Below are 20,414 nucleotides of genomic sequence, written 5' to 3'. Positions count from 1 at the left end.
GGACATCCCTGCCTGCATCACAATGCCACTGCCTGGGGGTGCTGGTGCCTGGCAGCCTGGCTTTGCAGAGCCTGGTGTCCTCAAACCAGGTTCTGCTGGCTGTATCACCTCCCTGGGCTCAGATTTTCATTGAGCTACCTGAGCAGGTGATCAACATGCAACAGGGGTGGCTCTGTGAACTGCAGAGGTCTGTAGCATGCGCTGCTTTGGCAGATGCACCATTTCTGAGAGCAGCTGCAGAGGAGATGATGGACAGTCAGTGTCTGTGGCAGGAGAGGTTCACATTGGGGCTCTGGGGCATATTTTTATGCTTTTAATTACAGGCCATGTCTGTGATTTATTTCTCGAGCTGTTTTCAGAGTGGCCCATCTGGGTGTGTTTCCAAGTCAGAGCTGTTTGAAGCACCCACCTGGGCTGAGGGGTACGACCAATGAACGAGCAGCACTCACCCGGGCTGAGGGATTCGACCACTGAACTGAACATCCCTCCCTCTCCATGGCCTCCTACTCAGAAGATAAATGGTACATTAGTTTGCCACAGAAGGCAGGATCCAGACATTCGGCACAATGGGGTGCTGGGCACGTTGGACTCTGGCCTCAACCAAGCACCCAACATTCCCTGGGGTCTGGCCAGCCCCAGCAGGGGAGTGTGCTGATGGGAGGGAGTGTGTGTGGGTTATAAGCCTGTGTGTACTTAGCTGGGTTAAATTGGGATAAAAGTGAGACCATGAACCGTTCAAGCTGCACATGACTTTTGATTGGCTTTGTAATTGGTAACGATTCCAATGAAACCCAGTTTGGAAACAATTCACTCGTTGGTTACTTTGAAGTGACCGGCACAACGTCAAAATAGCGCATTGTGTCTGCTCACACCATGCGCTATTTCAGTGTTAAAATCAACGTTAGGAGGTGAGACGTTAAAATCGCTATTCCTATCCAAAGATGGGAAAAGCCCCCGACTTCGACACTGAACGTCAAAGTAGGGCATGTGTAGACGATCCACGTCCCACTACTTCGAAATAGCAGGGTCCTCCATGGCAGCAATCAGCTGAGGGGTTGAGACATGCTGTCCACCCCCTGCGGGGCTCTATGATCACTGTGCAGAGCAGCCCTTAATGCACCATGGACCTGGATTTCCTGTGGCAGGAAGTTGAGAGCATGAAGTCAGGAGCACACACATGTGCTAGCCTGCAAGCCCTCTACGGACCTCAACCCGAACACCCAGCAACAAGGCATCGAGCCAGCCCCCTGACAGCCCCCAAGGGGACCCAGGGACTCCCAGTACCCAAACGGGGGGGCCAAAAAGCAGCAGGACCCCTCCTGGTTGGAGGCCTAGCTGTGAGACCTGTTGGGGCTCTGGGGTGAGGAGGACGCGCTCCATGTGATGGGGAGAAAGCAGCGGAAGGCAGAAGCATTGACCTGACTGGCCAAGGGTCTGGCCGCCCAGGGTCACCCTGCCCGCACTGCAGATCACGTCTGTAGCAAGGTGAAGGAGTTGCGGCAGGATTACACCCGGGACTGGGAGTCGACCAGCTGGTCTGGGGCTGCCCCCGCCACTTTCCTCTTATTACAGGGAGCTCAGGGATATCCTGAGCCCCCAGAACACCTCCTCCCCCCAGACCACATTGGACACAGCAGCTGAGGAGTCCCAGCAGTCCTTGGATCTGGAGTCCATCCCAGAGGCCAACCTTGCACCCCAGGGCCCACCCGAGCAGCCACCCCTTGGGATGGAAGAGGACGGGTCCAGCAGCAAGGAGGGGGGGCTTCTCATAGACCTCCCCTCCCACAGCACCAGCCGGGCATCCACCCACCAGGGTTCCCCCAACCGTGGCAGTGGAGGGTCAGGTACATACCCTACAGGGCCAACACCTCTGTGCCACGGGACGGGGGCACCAGACACAACCTGGAGCCCAAACAGCCCCAGGGGACCCCAACCCACAACTGCCCAGCCACAGCACGGTCCCAGGATGGCGGCATGGCCAACAGCACCCTGCTCAAATCGCCACACATTCTGGGTGCACATGGCCCGAGCTCAAAGACCCACCTGGCCCTGTGTGAGCCAGGGCTGCCCATTGCAACAGCCTGTCCCTGGAGCAAGGAGCTGGGACTTGGGGCATGTGCCTCAGTGCTGTGAGCTGCACCCCAGCAAGCCCCTTGCTGCACTGCAGAGCTTGTCTACATGAGCCGGTGGCATCAACTCAGTTCCATTCTTATTACAGCAGCCCAGAGGCTTTCCAATTCAGGCGGCCTGGATTCCCCCTCTGCCAGCTGCCAACTCCTCCCAGGAGCCACAGATCTGATCCCAGGGCAAGAGGCAAATCCCCTGGGACCATATCCCAGCCCCAGCTTCCCCGTGTGGGGCAGACACAGCAGGGCTCACACTCAGCAGAGGAGCCGCCCTCGGCCCCAGCACACACTGTCTGTGCTGACCAGGGAGGGAATTGCACTAAGGGAGCCTGTGAAGCGAAGGGGCCTCACCACAGACCTGCAGCCCTCGCCAGTGCAGACGTGTGGTGCCCCTCACTCCTGACCTACAGCCCCTAACAGCCCTGGGAAGCCTCTTACTCATGACTTGCAGCCCCTACCAGCCCAGCTCTGTGGTGCCCCTCACTTCCCACACGCTGTCCGGATACTGGGCCTAAGGGCACCTCTGAGCTGGGCCCCCAGTGCCAGTCCTATCTACACAGCTCCACACTCCCTGCAGGTGAGTGACTCTTGTGAAGAGGATCCAAAGGGCAGCTGGTCCCTGTGAGAGGAGTCTGGGCCAGGGCTGCCTGTGGGATCTCCTGGAAAAGCCAAGAGCCCCTGGGAGGCCATTGACTGGCTGCCAAGTCCCCGGCCCTGCTCAAAGGTTTCACACAGGGAAAGCTGTAAAGTCAGCCCCACCCCCAGGGCACAGGGATTTGCACTGGGCTGGTAACAGAGCAAAGGGGTTGTGTGGAGGGTCACAAGTGGGGCTGAAGGGCAGAAGGAGACAGAAAGGCAAAATGTTCTTCTCGTTGCGCTGCATCAAACACTCCCCCTGACGAGCTCCAGCTGGGGCAGCACAGCCCATCCCCCCTCCGTGAGAGACAGGAGATAACTGTGCCCCACAGCTGGGCCCTCCTCGCCCCACCCCTGGGGTGTGAACAGGGAGAAAGGAGGGAGTGGGGAGCACAGAGTGAAAGTGAGGGGGGGACTCAGGCTGGGGGAGCAAAGGACGGGCAGGACTCCAGGCTCTGCTGGTGGGATCCTGCACTGGGGCAGGTGGGGAGAGAGGAGGCTTCCCTCAGGCACAATGTCTGTGCTGGGGAATGGGAAGGGCTGGCTGTGGGCAGTTCATCACAGTGGTTCAGCCCCACAAAAGCTCAGCACTTGATAAATTAGGTCAGTAACCTTTAAAGTGCTGCAGGACGTGTTTCTGGTTGAAGACACAGACTTATGCAGATACCTCTTTGTCAAAACCCACAGGTTAAAGGGGTGGGCACCCTGGCTTAGCTGGCTAAAGCACCTGTCTAGTAAACAGGAGATCCTGGGTTCAACTCCCAGTGGTGCGTTGTTGCACATCTTTGGCAATGTTTTCTTCCATCTGTCTGGGGAACAGAAGAGCCCCCCCTTGACAATCACAGTCATTGCTGGGAAGGTAAAGGCTGATGGCAGAGGGGCATTGGAAAGAGTCCAGGTACAGACTAGAGCTCAGGCAGAAGCATCTGGAACTGGTGTTGGGAAGGGCGCTTGTCAGGCTGCAAGAAGAGAGGCTGATCCTCCCAGCGCTGGGGCTCTCTGGGGCTGTCTGTGCACACAGAAGGTGGCAGTGGGGCAGGGCAGGAGAGGGAGAGTTACTCTCCTCTCACATCCCTTTGTTTGTCACTGACAAAACCCAAACAACTGAGGAGAAAAGTCCCAGAGAGGCTCTGTGGCTCCCCTGGCCATGAACCTCCCAGCTACATGGGGATGAGGAAAGCAGCACCCAGTGGTGCCTGGCCAAATATTTCTGGCTGCCTCTCACCTGCTTTGCAGCACCTCTGGGCTGTGCTGGGGAGTTCAGAGCTGCAGGAGGCGGCTGCCGTCCTTCTGGAGGAAGAAGTAACAGACACTGACAGGTGGACGGCTGAGGTGGCTGCAGAGGGGGCCTGGGGAGCATGGGAGGAACCCCAAAGCCCTTTGTCTGTTACTAAGGCAGGGAGGTGACACCCTTGATTCTTGTTATTCACCAACAGGTCTGTGCAGCCCAGTGCTCAGCACTAAGTCCTGGGCCACTGAGCACGAGGGAATCCCAGTCACAGTGTGTGCTGCCTCCTGGCCCTCTCCACACAGGTCAGTGCTAACCAGCTCCTGCAGCACATTTGTGACACAGACACAATTGCCTGAGCCGGCAGGAGCCATGTTCTGCCCTGTCTGCGGGAGCAGCTCCTGCCCCAGCCCTGCCACTGCAAAGACACCCCACGCTAGTGAGCGACAGGGAGAGTCTCACTCCCAGGTGCACACACCCAGCTCTGCCTCCCCAGTGGTAATTCCCCCTCCCCCAGCTCCCCCAGTGCTGAACTGATGCACCCGCACTGCCGGGGAGCAGCCTGGGACCCCTCCTGTGGCTTCCCTTTGCTTCCCCCTCAAAATGTCCTTGTCCTGCTGGGAGCAAAACCCCTGCAGGGACATGAATGGTGCAGGTGGGAGCGGGGAAGGATCCCCCCAGGCAGGGGCTGCACCCACAGGCTGTCTCTGTTCTCACCCAGCCCCTGGGCAGGCCCCAAGGTTTCAGCTGGTGACTGTGCAGGGCAGAGGGAGGGGGAGGGCGGCTGCCAGTGGGGAGAGGTGGCAGGTGTGGGGGGAACCCGGCTGGGCTTGTGGCTGAGGCAGGAGGGGAAAAGGGCAGTGAGGGGTTGGCAGGGTCTGAGGGTACAAGGGGATCAGGGCAGTGGGGAGGGGTGGGAGAGACAGGGTCTGAGGGACACACTGCAGGGGCCCAGGACAGCTGGCACGGGGCAGACGGGGCTGAGGGGACCCCCCTAGCTGGGCTCAGAGCAGTGGGGGATGGGTGACAGAGGGAGAAAGGGGAGGCCAGGCTGGTGGGGGAGGGGAGAAAATCTCATTCAGGGGCCAGGGGCCCTGCAGCTGCCTGTTGCTCATTTCCAGAAGGCCCCTTGGGAGGCCCTTCTCTGCAGGCTGGAGAGCTCAGCTGGGCAGAGCCTGGTACTCAGAGCACCAAACTCGTGAGTCCCAGCCCCATGCCGGCCACTGAAGGGTGTTTCCTGTTGCCCTTCCCCTGACCCCTCTGGGCAGGAGAGCAACAGAGATGAGGGAAACAGGCTGAGTGGCTGGCAGGGAGCAGGCCAGAGTCACCACCCCCGGCTAAGGGAGGGGCTGCAGCTGGGGTGTGGGCCAGGAGAGGATTCCCCAGTTCTTCAGCACGGCAACACCCACCTCACACAGGAAGAGACACCAGCAACACCAGGCCAAGAGAACCAGCCGTCCCCAACAGCTGCTGCACTGGCTTTCTCTGCTCTGCATCACCTCCCCAGGCCTTCCAGCCTCACATCAGACTGTCAGGCAAAGCCTGAGAAAGGAAAGTGCTTTCTCTAGGCCTCTTGTAGCTGCCTGTGATTGTACAGCAGTTAGTACTGTGCATTGTTGCTACCACAACCTTGGTTCAAAGCCAGGCTGTAGCAGTAATAGCCCAGTGTTTGGGTCGTGCTGCTTTTACGTCACCAGGAGGATGGTGAAATACTGCAGTGCTTTACCTAGACGGGTGGTGCAATCTTCATCCCTCGCGGTTTTCAAGTCCTGGCTTGAGCAAGCCCTGGCTGGGATGATTTAGTTGGGGTTGGTCCTGCTTTAGGCAGGGGCCTGGACTGGATGACCTCCTGAGGTCCCTCCCAGCTCTAGGATTCTATGGTTCGAATCTCATCTCCACAGGAATGGGCTTGGACAGCTCAGTCTCTGACTGGAGGAAGTGCCCTGGGGCCACATGCTAAGGAAGCCCAGGGCGGAGAGAGGGGTCCTGGGAAAAAGAGCAGCTCCAGGGAAGCAATGAGGGCAGAGTGCATGCTGCCAGCTGAGGGTGAGAGGTGCCCAGCGTGCAATGCCAGCCTGTTCAAAAGTGTAAGGGGCATCTCCAGAGGGGTGAAGGTCACCATTCAGGGCTCTGCTTCTTGCAGTCAGAGTTCAAGGTCAGAGGCACCTACTAGCGTTGCCTTGGCAAGTTCTGTCTGCTGCTTCCCTCTCTCATCCCATGTGAGAGAGAGAGAGAGATTGGGGTCACTCATGCCTGCTGGATCCAGGACTTTGGCTGAGCTGGCTGGGTGGGTTGGGGCAATTGGTTTTGGCTGTGAAACTTGGCAGTGTGTCCACAGACGACTGGAGTCCTGATTCTGGTGTGATCTGGTGAGCCTGGGGCCATCCCCCCTGGAAATGCTCGATGTTGTCCCTGCTGAAGGCACTGGCCACCTCTCAGGGCTTGATTTGATCCCAGTTCTCTGACTCCCAATCAGGAAGTAGGTCTGGGACAGTGAGAATCAATTTAACCCCCCTGCTCACGTACACAAATGTTCTTCTGACCCCACAGGCCACCCAACCCTTTCGTGTGTAAAACAAAAGGTTTATTCTGAAGAGAACACAACGGAACAGGATGGGAGATGTTAAATGGCAGGTCACAGGCACACAAAGCCTCCCAGACCTTCCGATTCCAAGCAGTTCTGGGGAGTTTGCAGGACTGAAAGTCTCTCCGTGATCCAGCCACAGCTGGGGTGGGTCTTTCGGTGCTTTTCTCAGTGCTGTGGTTGGAGAACAATTACCCCAGAGAGAAGAAGCAGGAATGAAGACAAGCTGGGGAAGATGCAGCTCCTTCTTGTCTTCCTGTTGCCAGGTGGTTTGTGGTTCCTTTGTCCCGGGCGAAAACTGTTCAGCATGTGGCCTGGAAGGCTCTGGGTTCTGTGCATGGGCATGGTCAGAGCTACTTGCGTAGCCTTCAGCTGTATTCCTGGCTTTCTCATTGGGCCAACTGGATAGGAGATGCTACAGGATGGGCCATCGAGCAAGCTAGGCAGTGTGTTGCCCAACTGGGTTTGAGTGTGACCCAGACACAGAGCAGAAGTTCTGAAACACAGACAGACAGACAGACAGACAGACACAGCCATCACCCAAAATAAAAAGTCTGCACACATAGAAATGAGATTCTGATTTGTGAATGATGCAAAAATTTTCCCACCTTCCTTACCCCAGATATTTAAGGCACTTGCCTTAGAGCTGTCTCCTACACAAGCTGGTTGGGGCTTTGTGGAGTCCGGTAGCTCACATCCAGCCATGCCCAACGCTATGAACCACTCCCCTGGCTCAGCTGCAAAGGGTCAGTGCTTCTCAATACCCTGAGGCTGAGAGGGAGCCCCCTTGAACCCACTTCTGCCCACCCAGCTTTGCCGCAGTGGAGTGGTGGGTCTCGCCCTCTGGACGCAGCTTTGCCTCTTTTCCTTCCACTCCCACACCCACGTCTGCTCCTGGGCTGCCATGAGCCACCCCTCATATGCCATGAGACGGACACAGGAGTCTTCCTCCCCTCAGGCAGCCTCAGCTCCACAGGCTTTGGCAGAAGAAAGGCTGGTGCTCCATTTATGGGTCTAAAGCACTGAGCTTCATTCCTGCCTTCCTCAGCTTGGCTTCCTTCTTCCCACGCATTCCTGCCTCGCTTCTTCCTTCAGCAACTCAAGCAACGGAGACCAGCAGGATGAGCCGGCCTCCACAGGAGAACCTCCAAGGGCAGGGAGGCCAAGCCAGGAGCCTCCTAAAAGTGACTGGTTTAACTCCTGCAGCTTCCCCACGTTGACAGCAAAGGGAATGCTCAGCTGAGGTCACCATCTTCTGTCACACAGGAGCTGGGCTTTCGAGAGGGACAGGCTGGGGCAGAAGGAGATGAGCAAAAAGTGGAGGCAGAATAAGGAAAAATTTTGCTTCTGAACCAGGGACCTTTCGCGTGTTAGGCAAATGTGACAACCACCACACAACAGAAGCTCTCAGGGGAGTGTTTTTCCATCCCCGCAATTCCATTGACATTCCATCGGGCACACAGGGCTGGAGAACCAGGGAGAAATTGTGGGGAGCCCTTCATAGGCTCAGCTCCATTCAGGAAGTGTGACTTGGGCTTCAAGGGGAGTGTGACACACCACAGCTAGGAAGAGGAGCTGGTAACCCCCATCTCCCTCCTGTGTGTGTCAGTGTGATCTGAAATGGAAAGTGGCCCAGTGAGGAAGTGACTGTCTAGGAAGGAGAACTGCAGAAATGGAGTTAGGGTTCATCGTTGGACCACAAGTGAAATATGAATCAACAGGGTGATGCTGTAGCACAAAAAGCAAACGTGATTCTGGGATGTATGAACAGGAGAGTTCTGAGCAAGACACGAGAAGGGGCACAGTATGTGGTGTACTCTGCAGGTACTTCTCTTCCCACAGCCCACACCTCCATGTGCTTCCCCACCATCCTGGCCATGTTCTGCCTCGGCTGGAGGTGTGAGTGGAGGGAGCAGGCAGGACCAGGAGGTACCAGCGCTCTGGGGCTGGGGCTGGGGCTGGGCTGGCTGCTGTTGGTGCCTGCAGGGTACCCCTGGTGCCAGTGCGTCAGACCCCTGGGCGCAGGGTGCAGTTCCTGGAGTCCTTTCCTGGCTGTGGCTGATCTGTGACGTGCTGGCTCCTGCCAGCGAGAGGGGCTGGGCTGTGGGGTGGAGGGAGGGTTCATGAGGCAGTTCACACTCTTGTGGGGTAGATCTGTGGTAGATACACAAGAGCAGAGCTCTTCTTGCATTTCAGGCACCACACTTGCTCTCAGGATATTTGCGTTGAATTCCCTGTCCTGACACAGATGGCCTGTGTGCCCTTGGGCAAGTCACTTAGACCTGGGTGTGGAACCTTCTTTGGACTGGGCGCCACTGGCCCACAGAAAAATCAGTCAGGAGCCAAATAAAAGTGAGAATAAAAAAGACCCCATGAAACCCTCGCTGCTGTGGCCCCTGACCGAGACACCTCACTGCACTCATGCCCCAGCACCCCGGGCTGGAGAGTAGAGAAGGGAACTGTGTGGCAGGAGGGGGCGCAGGAGCAGGGTGGGGGTGGGAGGGTTCGTGTGGAGGGAGGGGGATGGGAGTCAGGGGTCTGGGCACAAGGAGGGGATGGGAGCTCACTGGGGGAGGAGACACGTCCACGCACGGCCATGGCCACTGCCACCTCCTCTCCGGGCTGGGGAAATGGCCTCGACACAGAATAACCTCTCCAGGGAGATTTTTCTCCCACACCGGCACCGCCTCCCCGGCTCTCCTGATTGGCCAGCCAAGGGCGGGAAGGAGGAGCAGTGCTCTTTCCTGCCCCCGGCAGAGCCGGTGACCCGAATTTGGACCGTGGCTTTCCAGATGGGGCCCATGAGGTCCAGGGCTTCCCCCCTCACACCCACTGTGGGCCATATGCCGGGGAGTGGAGCCCCAAGCCCCAGGGTCTGGATCCAGCCAAGGGCCGTGGTCTGGGGCTTCTTCATCCCAGAGTTAGACTGTTTGTGCCCCAGTCACACAGGGCGGATCACTGGGCAGCCTGCCCCATGGTTAGGTGCAAGTGCAGGGCCCTGTTCCTGACAATGGGTTCGTCTCAGCAGAGCAGAGTGACACACGCCTTCCCCCCACTGCTGTGCTGAGCAAAACCCACTTCTCCCCTTCTCTGCGCCTCTCCCTGGCCAGCCCTGCCGACCTCCCCACAGGGCTCCTCAGCACCAGCGCCTCTCCCCAGCCATTGCAATGCCAGTGAGCTGCTTGGAGCTGCTCAGGTTTAAGGGCGTCCCAGGGATTAAATGCCGGTCAGAGAAAGGGTCTGGCTGAAGGGCTGAGGGATGGCCCCACAAGACAGGTCCCACAGGAGGGGTAGATCACATCCCGCCAAGAGGGAGGAGACGGTATCACCTCCCCCCAGAAACAGGTGCGGGAGGGGCACTGTCAGAGTTACTCACACCACACACACACCCAGTGATGGGGAATATCCCCCTCAGACTGTTGGCAGCGTCTCTGCCTCCCCACATGGTGCTTTGCCTCATGGGTGGTGTTACAGTTCCCCCCACGGCCGCGCCCTCCTGGCAATCTAACCTAATGGGAGTGTCCATCACACACTGAGAAGAGCAAACGTCCTCCGGCCCCGTGTCGGCCCTAGACCTGGACAGGTTTAAAAGTGTCATGGAGTCCAGCCCGCTGCCTGAAGCAGGGTCACTCCTAACTAAATCTACCCAGGCAGGACTTTGTCGAGCTGGGAAATAAAAACCCCTCTCGATGGACAATCCACCACCTCTCCAGGTAACATATTCGAGTGATTCACCACCCCCCTGGGGACATGATATCCAACCTTCTCCTCTCCTGCTGTAACTTCAGACCATTGCTCCTTGTTCTGCCATCTGACACTGCTGAGAACAGCCTCTCTCCGCCTCTTTGGAGCCCCCGCTCCGGAAGCTGAAAGCTCTCCTGAAAACGAAATAAGCCCGAGTCCCTCAGCCTCTCCTCACAGGTCACCTGCTCCAGCCCATGAACCATTTTCATTGCCCTTCACTGGAGTGGCTGCAAAGTATTCACATCCTTTGTGCACTGGGGTCCAGAACTGGACACAATACTCCAGATGTGGCCTGACGAGGGCCGAGTAGAGGGGAATAATCACTTCCCCAGAGCAGCTGGAAATGCTGAAATACAGCCTGTTCCCCTCCGCAGCTCACAGCTGGCTTCAGCCACTGGATCCCTGTGTGGCCTTCAGTGCAAGTCAGTGTCACACCCTGCCTGGGGGCAGGGCCCTCCAGCTGCTCAGCACGAGCCCATGCTGAGTACCCACTGCTATGGCTGCTGCCCTCACCCGCCCTCTCGTGGACCCAGTCACAGCTCCCAGCTTGTGCCAGGCAGTAAAAGGGGCCAACCCTAATGGGGTGGGTTCTGAGCAGGAGGCAGACACTGACTGGCTGGTGCAGAGGAGTGACTGGAGGGGACAAATCAAGTGGATAGCCTGGGCTGGGATCAGGGGCCAGGGGCAGACAGGCTGGGCTGGGGGCTCTGGCCAGCATATACCTTCCTCTTTCTGCCCAGGAGGCAGCAGTTCTCTGGCACAGCAGCTGCTTTTAATTGCACAGCACAATTTTAATTTAATTTTAATTACTGTGTGGCCATAGCTTTGCTTTTACACGAGATAGACGCGTCTTATGAAACTTTTATCTTTTATTGCACAGCAGCCACCTCTCAGCTAAGGATTGTAGGGCCTCTTAGGCTCATTGCAGGGCATTTTTAGCTGCCACCTTCCAGACACTTCCCAAGCGGTGAAGAGGAGCTCCTGTGTGAAGGCGAGTCAGTGCTGCAAAATGCCATCCCCCCAGGAGCCGTGTTCTCAGACGAGGTTTGCAGAGTGCAGCCAGTGAAAGCCGACAGACACGGCCCTGACTCTACACTCGGCTCCAGCTCAAAAAGGAAAAGCCTCTTTCACCAGCAGAAGTGGGAACAACAACATCAGGCTGTTAATGTGAGACTGCTGAGCAGCCGGCTGTGAATTTCCCTTGTGCCCCAGGAGCTCGATGAGCCCTGGCACTGCCCAGAGCGACACAACAATTCCCAAGCCAGGAAACTCCCTTTCCCTGGGAAGACCTGAGGCAGACGGATGGAGGCTCCAGTCCCCAGGTACCCGACTGGTAAGTGCAGGCTCTGGCCTGGGGAAGCACTGCAGGGCCTGGTGCTGAGAAAGCCAAGGGAGACAGAGCAGCTGGAGAGCAGTGAAAAGGGCAGAGTGCAGCCCAACAGCTCAGGGTGAAAAGTGGCAGGCAAAGGCCAGCAGCTGGCCCCAGGGTGTAATGGTCAGAGCCCAAGACTCTGAGCCCTGCAAGCTGAGTGGGAACTGCAGTGGGACCTACTGGTGCTGAATGGCCAGACCATGGGGTTCTACAGGGACTCTTCCCCCTCTCCTGGCGTGACTGACTTCCCCCCCTCCCTCTGCAGGGCAGACTCCCCCCACTGGCGCTGGGGCTGTGCTCTGGCTGGCTGGAGGGCAGGGTTGCAGTCGGCTGGGGCTCTGGAACTTGAGAGTCTGTCTAGAGAGCCCTGTAGTCCTCATGCCACCTTGCCTGGGCAGCCCTCCCTGACACTGCTGCTTCTCTCTGCCACTGCAGACGCTGGCGGTGGTGAGTGTGGGGTGTCCAGGTGCTCTCAGGGCGCTCACACTGCAATGGAGACACATCTCTGCTGTTCCCGTGACTGGAACATGGCTGCCGGGGGCATCTGCCTGGGCTCATGGGGGCAAATGCCTGGAGCTGAACACTGCAGTGGGACATTGGAGCTGTGGCTGGAGCCTGGGCTCACAGACCCTCCCCCCGCGGGGGTCTCAGAGGCTGGGCTCAAGCCAAATGTCTCCCCTGGCATTTTACAGCCCTGCAGCCCAGGCCGGAATCAGCTGCCCCAGCTCTGAGCCCGGTGCCTGGGTGTGCTAATGGCAGTGCAGCCCTAGTGTCACCACATGGCCACACTGCACCCAGACACCCTGACCGGGCTGTGCCGGCTGAATCAGGTGCCAGGGCTGGGGCTGTGGGGCTGGGACATGACCATGTGTCACTCAGGCCAGGCTCAGTACAGGGCACTGGAATCCAGCATGGTGCAGGGGGAGTTCAGATGGTGACAATGGCCCAGGCAGAGTGAAGTGTTACCCTGGACCCCCCGGCATTTCTCCCTGGGGCTGGCTGCTGTGGAGCCGAGACACTGGCCCATTCGGCTGCAGTCATTATTCCATGGGGGGGTCATTTTCTGACACACACAAAGCAGGGCCTTGGCCTCACTGGAGGAGCCGCCCACAGTCAGGCAGCCCCCATGTGCCGTTTGCTGCGAGAGCTCAGACCTACCCCTTTCCCACAGGGACAGGATTGTCCGTGGGGTGCTGGAGCCCTGACCCCTCAGCAGGTGTTGTCACTGCACGTAACCTCCATTGGGGTCAGACCAAAGGTCCAGGCCTGTCTTTGGGCAGTGGGCAACACCAGCTGCCCCAGACGGCCAGTCCCCAGGCACCGCTGGGAGCTGAGCCCAGGATCTCCTGTGCGCTAGGCAGGCGCTTTACCCAGCTGAGCCCTGGTGCCTGCCTGCCTCCCGGAGGCTTTTGCTGTCTGCCCCACCTGACTCCTGCCAGCCCCGCCTGGGCCTGCCCAGCTCTGCTGGTGTTCGGACCCTGTCAGGCAGAGGAGCTGGAGACATTTACTCCCAAGCGGGGGTGACTCTTCGGCCAGGTCTGGGCTAGAAAATGTGCTGGTGTCACTCCATGACTCGGGGTGTAAATATTATCCCCCCTCCTGAGCAGTGCAGTGATACTGACCCAGCCCCGTGCACAGGCAGCAAGAATCGGAGGCTGACAGCTGCTGGGTCCCAGCCCCCCGTCCCTGGCAGAGGCAGAAGTGCTGGAGACAAGAGCGCTGCGCAGAGCTCCCCTGGCGACAGCGCCTGCTGCGTGTGAGGCACGGTGGGCTTGTGCCCTGCGCTCTCCAGTCAGTGCTCTGGTGCAGGAAGGTTCGTTACTTTCCTCCTGACCCAACTCGAAAGCACCAGCCATTGGACCCCCCCCCCGGCTCCTCCACACAGGCTGGCTGGCTGGCAGAGAGTGCCACGGCCGGGCACAAGGACTCGGCTCCCTGGGATGCACTGAGCGACGGAGCAGACTGGTGGGAGGGGCCCGATGCTGTCACAGCTGGAGGGCAGCTCACCCAGCCGTGCCCTGAGCTCAGCCCAGGCTGGAGGCAGCCAGACAGGCTGGCGTGAGCCGGAGCAGGGCAGGGGTCTGTGTGGCCGTGTGGGTGTGGGTGTCCAGCCATGTGTCAGTGGGTGTGACGAGCAGGTTCAGGGATCGGCGGGTGGGGAAGGAAGCTCAGGAGATCATTGCTACAGATTCCATCATGATCTCTTCTCATCCTCACCGGTGGCCATGTTACAAAGGCTGGGAGCAGCAAGCCCCTCCTGACCCCAACAGACACAGGCCTGCTCAGGCAGGGGAGGGGGCTGCTGCCCCATGTACGTGCAAATGAGCCCAGCTTTGGATGTCTCAGGGCTTCATTGCCAGCGGCAGGGCTAAGGAATGACCACCTGGGGTTTGTCACGACACAAACAAGACAAAAAGCTGTCACACCACCACCATCTCCTCACTTACACGTGAACCTTTCCTGCTCTGCTGTTTGAGCCAATTCCCCCGCCCGTATATAGTTGTCCTGACCCTCATCTCATTGCAGGGGCCACAATGTCCCTGCAGCTGCCCAGGGCTCCTTTCCAAAAGGGCCCCTTGGGAGTTTCACTCCAATTCAGTTGGGAAGGGTGGGGTGTTACGAATGCGAAGGTGGGTATTTCCCATCCCATGCTGGCCAACCGTCATCTGTGGCTTGTCGTCCCTCAGGTGACAACTGAGAGTCTGGAGGGGGAAAAAAAGGCTGAGTAGCTTGTAGGGAGCAGGTGAGAGGAGGACCCAGCATGTCCGGGCCCTGTGAACCTCTTCCCCCCATCTACGTCTCACACCCGGGTCTGAAAAGGACTTGGACCCAGCCTGGCAAGTCACCTTCCCCAGTGCCTGGAGAAGAGGCTCAGGGCAGGGTTCTCTGCTTGACCCTTTTTCCCCAAGGGGTTGAGCTGATGCTTGTCATTCTCCTGCCTCCACCGTCCGCCCAAATGCTCCCTAACAGGCCAGGCTCTCCAGCCCACGCTACAAAGGGAGGCAAAATTGTGTCCAGCTCAGGCTAAGGGAGAGGCTAAACAGGGGTCCTTCGCCATGTAATGTTGGGGCTTCCCTGGGCAGTGGGCAGCCCCTGGAGTAGGGCAGGGAGAGCCATGAGCAGCAGGTGGGGAGGCCTGGGGGGAATAGGGGAGAGAGCAGCAGATGGGTGGGCCGGTGGGAGGAGAGGTGGGAGCAGCAGGCAGACTGCAGTGGAAGAGGCAGAGCAGGGATGGGAGGAGGTGAACCGGGAGTGAGGGGAGAGCACAGGTGGGGCCTCAGAGGGAGGAGGCCGAGCGAGGAGTGTGGAGGGGACGGGGCCCAGTGGGCAAACCAGTGACCCCCCCCGCACTTCTACAGAGCTCCAAGTGCTCAAATGAAGGTTCCACTTCTCGGGAGCTTCCAGCGCTGGCAGCAGCTGTTTGTGAAGAAGGGCTTTGGGAGCCTGGGGGCCCCAATCTGCGTGTGCAGCCTGCACGTCCAAAGCGGCACTATCACAAACTGCACGTCCTTCATTATGCTAATGAGGCTCTGCATATTCGGGTCAGCACCTCATTAGCATCTGCCAAAATCCCTCATTGTCCTGCCCCTTCCCAAGGGAGGGAGTCGTGGAGATGTGCCCTGTTTGTGCCTCTGCTCAGGGTTGTGAAAGTGACCTCTGGCACGAAGGGTGTAGTCACTGGCAGAGCCTCATCTTCACAGAGCTGAGCCATCCAGTGGCAAGTGACTGTTCCATTGCACTGAGCAAAGGAAGAGGAAGGACACAGCTGAGGATTTGGGACCCCAACTGTACAGGTGAGTTATTAGAAAAAGGCAGAAGAAGGGCTTGTCTGGAACTTGAACCCAGGACCTCTCCCACCTGAAGGGAGAATCATACCCCTAGACCAACAAGCCACCCTGTAAACGGCTTCCTCCAGAAACAGGTTTGAACAAACAGCCAGTGCTCAGCTAAGTGCTGCTTCCAAATTCACCTTTCCAAGGTCTCTTCACAGTCCTGAAGCAAGAAACCAACTTCACACTCTGGACAGTTCACAAACAAGACTGTGTGGGAGAAACACATGGGGACCTATCCAGGAATTATACAGGAAGATACCCCCAAGAGACCCTGCTCCAGAAGGTTACACAACGGAAGTTACAGCTGTTTGGGTGGATCTGCGGAATGAACGATGAACCAGCAATCACGCCCCTGGTATTTGCAGTAACAGACTGTTTCTGTAGGAGAGGCAGAGCCCACAGAGATTGGGGGGATGACACAGTAGATGGGTGCAGAGGTCGTTACGCAAACTGAGCCACTCCGCACTGGACAGGGAAAGATGGAAGGAAGTCGTGAGGGAGGCGTCGGGCAGCAATGGGCGCTGAGCTCATGGCTGTTGATGATGACGGGCTCTATGAATTAGCTGGTTAAAGCAGGTGCCTTGTAAAGAGGAGACCCTACGTTCCACTCCCAGTACTGCCTGGGTGTTGGGTTTTGCTGCACTTGGCTTTGGCCATTATAAGGCCACTTGCCTTTCTGATCCTTTTCTGTGACCCATAAGGGCTGTTCTGATGGTTTACATCAGGCAGGAGCAAACTTTCGACATCAGGACCCACTTTTTCTCTCTGCAGTCAGCTGAGACCCCCACCCTGGAAGGGATGAGCTGCGCTCCCTTGTTGAGCACAGGGGGGCTGGTGGGGGAGGCGGAGGACACCAGCTGTGTGTGATTGCCTGAGTCAGTGTTTCCCAATTTTACTTGGCCACAGAACCCTTTTAAACTTGAAAGAATTTTCCAGAATCCCAAATAACCCCTTAACCCCTCTCAGCCCCAAATCTGCTCCCCCATCCCCAGGCTTAGCCCCTCTCAGACCAAATCTGCCCTCCCCATCCCCAGGCTTAATCCCTCTCAGACCAAATCTGCCCCCTTCTTCCCCAGGCTTAATCCCTCTCAGCCAATATCTACCCGCTCATCCCCGGCTTTAACCCCTCTCAGACCAAATCTGCCCCGCTCATCCCCAGGCTTAATCCCTCTCAGTCCAAATCTGACACCCTCACCCCCAGGTTTAACCCCTCTAAGCCCCAAACCCTCCAAAATACCTCACCCAATCTGAGGCTTGAATATACCTCTGCTCCTCCAACTCTAGTCCGGAGGGCCCGACATAGGACAACGCAGAACCTGCCTGACTCCCCTTCCAGCAGTGGCAGAGGAGTCAGCAGTGGCAGCATCCAGACCAGCAAATGATGCGTTAAGTCCCGTGCAGCTCTGGAGCCACAGGTTGCTGACCCCGACCGGGGAACCCTGACTGTCACTTTGGGGAACACCGATTGGGGAACACTGGCCGTGTGAGAGGTGACAAATAAAGACACGTCAGTGACAAGACTGGAGCTGAACTGAGATCTTTGGGAAGTGGGTGGAAGACGTCTCTGGTGAGCCCCAAAGTAGCCGTGCTGGGACTTGAAGCCTTTCATCGGAGCGGGTGTTTACTCCCTGGTGTGTGAGGGTTGCAACCTGGCACTTAGGGAACTGGCCTTGGGAGGGATAAAAGGGCTCAGTGTGCGGAAGCTGGTGTCACGCTGGAGAAGTGGTTCCATCTAAGGGTGGGCAGTTTGGACTCCCCGGAGATGGAGGAGAGGGAAACTGGGACAATGTCGAAAGGGAACTCCAGAGAGTGACCACATCGCCCTATGGCAAACACCAGACACCAGTCTCTGGCGATAGGGGAGCTGCTCTCCTGTGTCAGGGCTTTTCCGTGATAGGGGGCTGCTGCCTCATGATGATGCCCCAGAGATAGAGGTGCCACAGCAAGATGAAGGGGAGCAGAGAATGGGGGATCCACAGCCTCCTCATGGGGGGGGTGTGCTGAGAATCGGGTCCCTGAAACCTCCCAGGAGGGGGGCCAGGGAATGCAGCAGCCACCCCATGGCAGGGATCCCTGGTAGTGGGGCTGTCACGTTGGGTAAAGGTGCAGCTGTCCCATGGAGGAGTTTCCCCATAGCAGGAGCTGCCCCCTGAGTTGTGACATGCTGGTGAATGAGGCAGCTGCCCCATGGAGGAGTTTCCTGGCAGCAGAGTGACTGGCGGAAATAACAGCCTAAACATGTGGCAACTGTGGCAGTACCAGTGAGGGAGTGGACAGAGCTGAGGTCTCTGGGGAGTAGATCCCTGCTGTGTGGAGGACCTGCCCTTCCATCTTCCCCAGCCCTCCCAACAGGCCATGCGCATTACAGTGACTCTGGTGGCATTTCAACCCACAGCCTTTGAATGACTGGCCTTAACTCCACACAACCATGGCAGCTTAGCAGTCCAACTTGTTTTCCATTGTACCACGTAGCCCTGTGTGCTATACAGCACATCCTCTCCTCCGGCACTCAGATGCCAGGGGCACCCAGCATATGGGATCTCCTCCCTGACAGTCCTGGCTAAGAGCCATCAATGCACCTCTCCTCCAGGGACTTAGCTCATTCTTTTATGCACCCAGCTGGGGTTGTGCCCTTCACAGCACAGTGACACACCTCTGAGACCCCAGAATTTAGGAAAACAATTCAAAAATGAGATTGATCCATGCAGGGCATAAGATTTTCAGGAGACAGACAGACAGATTATATTTTATGTTCCTTTATTGTTCCAGAGTCTTAGGGTGGATGACTTCTTTGTTTTGGTCTTCACTGACAAGTCTGAGGAAGGATTGCCTAACACAGTGAATGCCAGTGGGAAGGGGGTAGGGTTAGAAGTTGAAATATAAAAAGAACAAATTAAAAATCACTTCAAAAAGGAGATGTCTGCAAGTCACCAGGGCTTGATGAAATGCACCCTAGAATACTCAAGGAGCTGATAGAGGAGGTATCTGACCTTTAGCTATCATCTTCGGAAAAATCATGGGAGACAGGAGAGATTCCAGAAGACTGGGAAAGGGCAAATATAGTGCCCATCTGTAAAAAGGGGAAAAAGAATAACCCAGGAAACTGCAGGCCAGTCAGCTTAAATTCTGTTCTAGGAGAGATAATGGAGCAGGAAATTAAAGAAATCATCTGCAAGCACTTGGAAGGTGGTAATGTGGTAGGAAACAGTCAGCATGGATTTGTAGAGAGCAAATCACGTCAAACCAATCTGATAGCTTTGTGGGTAGGGGAGAAGTGGTAGATGTGGTATACCTAGACTTCAGTCAAGCATTTGATACGGTCTCACATAATATTCTTATAAAAAAACTGGGCAAATACAACTTCGATGAGGCTTCTATAAGGTGGGTGCATAACTGGCTGGATAATCGTACTCAGAGAGTAGTTCTTAATGGTTCTCAATCCTGCTGGAAAAGTATAACAAGTGGGGTTCCGCAGGGGTCTGTTCTAGGACCGGTTCTGTTCAATGTCTTCATCAATGATTTAGATATTGGCATAGAAAGTACGCTTATTATGTTTGCAGATGATACCAAGCTGGGAGGGGTTGCAGGAGGATAGGGTCATAATTCAAAATTATCTGGACAAACTGGAGAAATGGTCTGAGGTAAACAGGATGAAGTTTAATAAGGACAAATGCAAAGTGCTCCACTTGGGAAGGAACAATCAGTGTCATACACGCAGAATGGGGAGAGACTGTCTGGGAACGACTACAGCAGAAAGGGATCTAGGGGCTCTAGTGGACCACAAGCTAAATATGAGTCACCAGTGTGATGCTGTTGCAAAAAAAAAAACACACACACATGATTCTGGGATGTGTGAGCAGGTGTGTTGTGAACAAGGCAGGAGAAGTCATTCTCTTCCTCTGCTCTGCGCTGGTTCGGCCTCAGCTGGAGTATTGTGTCCAGTTCTGGGCACCGCAGTTCAGGAAGGATGTGGAGAAACAGGAAAGGGTCAAGAAAAGAGCAAGAAGAATGACCAAAGGTCTCGAGAACATGAGCTATGAAGAAAGGCTGAAAGAATTGGGCTTGTTTAGTTTGGAAAAAAAGAAGATTAAGGGGAGACATGACAGCGGTTTTCAGGTATCTAAAAGGATGTTATAAGGAGGAGGGAGAAAACTTGTACTTGTTAACCTCTGAGGATAGAACAAGAGGCAATGGGCTTAAACTGCAGCGAGGGAGGTCGAGGTTGGACATTCGGAAAAAGTTCCTAACTGTCAGGGTGGTCAGACACTGGAATAAATCGCCAAGGGAGGTTGTGTAATCCCCATCTCTGGAGATATTTAAGAACAGGTTAGGTAGATGTGTATCAGGGATGGTCTAGGACAGTGCTTGGTCCTGCCATGAGGGCAGGGGGCTGGACTCAATGACCTCTCAAGGTCCCTTCCTGTCCTAGCACTCGATGATTCTATGATCAGTAGATGCCACTAAATATCCATTTCACTCCAGAAACTGATGTTTCTTTTCCGATTTGGAATTACTGAAGGGCACAGACAGGGCCCAGAGGAATGAGGCGACAGGAGCCCTTGGCAGAGTTGGATTTCAGGCTGTGGAGTTCTGAGGGTTCCAGATCTGCTCTTGACAGTTTTGGTTTTAACGGTTACAAAGTTTGGAGTTTGGAGTGGGTGTCTGCTGCCGTTCAGTAATTACTGTCTGAGCACCGTATTGTTTCACCTCCTACCATGCAGAGCTTCCCACGGCTCTGCCCATTGAAATGGATAAAACCTTTGCAGCTGGGAGTGTGTCAGGAGATAAATGTAAAATACTATAAATATTAATTCTGTCAGAACTATGTATTAAATTCACTGAATTCTGCCTATGGCTGAATATCACCCCTTAGACACACCCAGTTCTGGCA

The 20,414-nt window shown here is 56.4% G+C and overlaps 1 non-coding gene across 1 annotated transcript; it reads right to left on the bottom strand.

The window, feature by feature from the left end:
• Positions 1-15,511: 15,511 nt before the first annotated feature.
• On the bottom strand, positions 15,512-15,583 carry TRNAL-CAG (transfer RNA leucine (anticodon CAG)). The gene has a single exon. It is a non-coding gene; the product is annotated as a tRNA-Leu (tRNA).
• Between the last annotated feature and the right edge of the window lie 4,831 nt (positions 15,584-20,414).

This window comes from Carettochelys insculpta, chromosome 7 (assembly GCF_033958435.1).
Source record: "Carettochelys insculpta isolate YL-2023 chromosome 7, ASM3395843v1, whole genome shotgun sequence".
NCBI lineage: Eukaryota > Metazoa > Chordata > Testudines > Carettochelyidae > Carettochelys > Carettochelys insculpta.
This window is presented reverse-complemented; position numbering and strand designations above follow the sequence as displayed.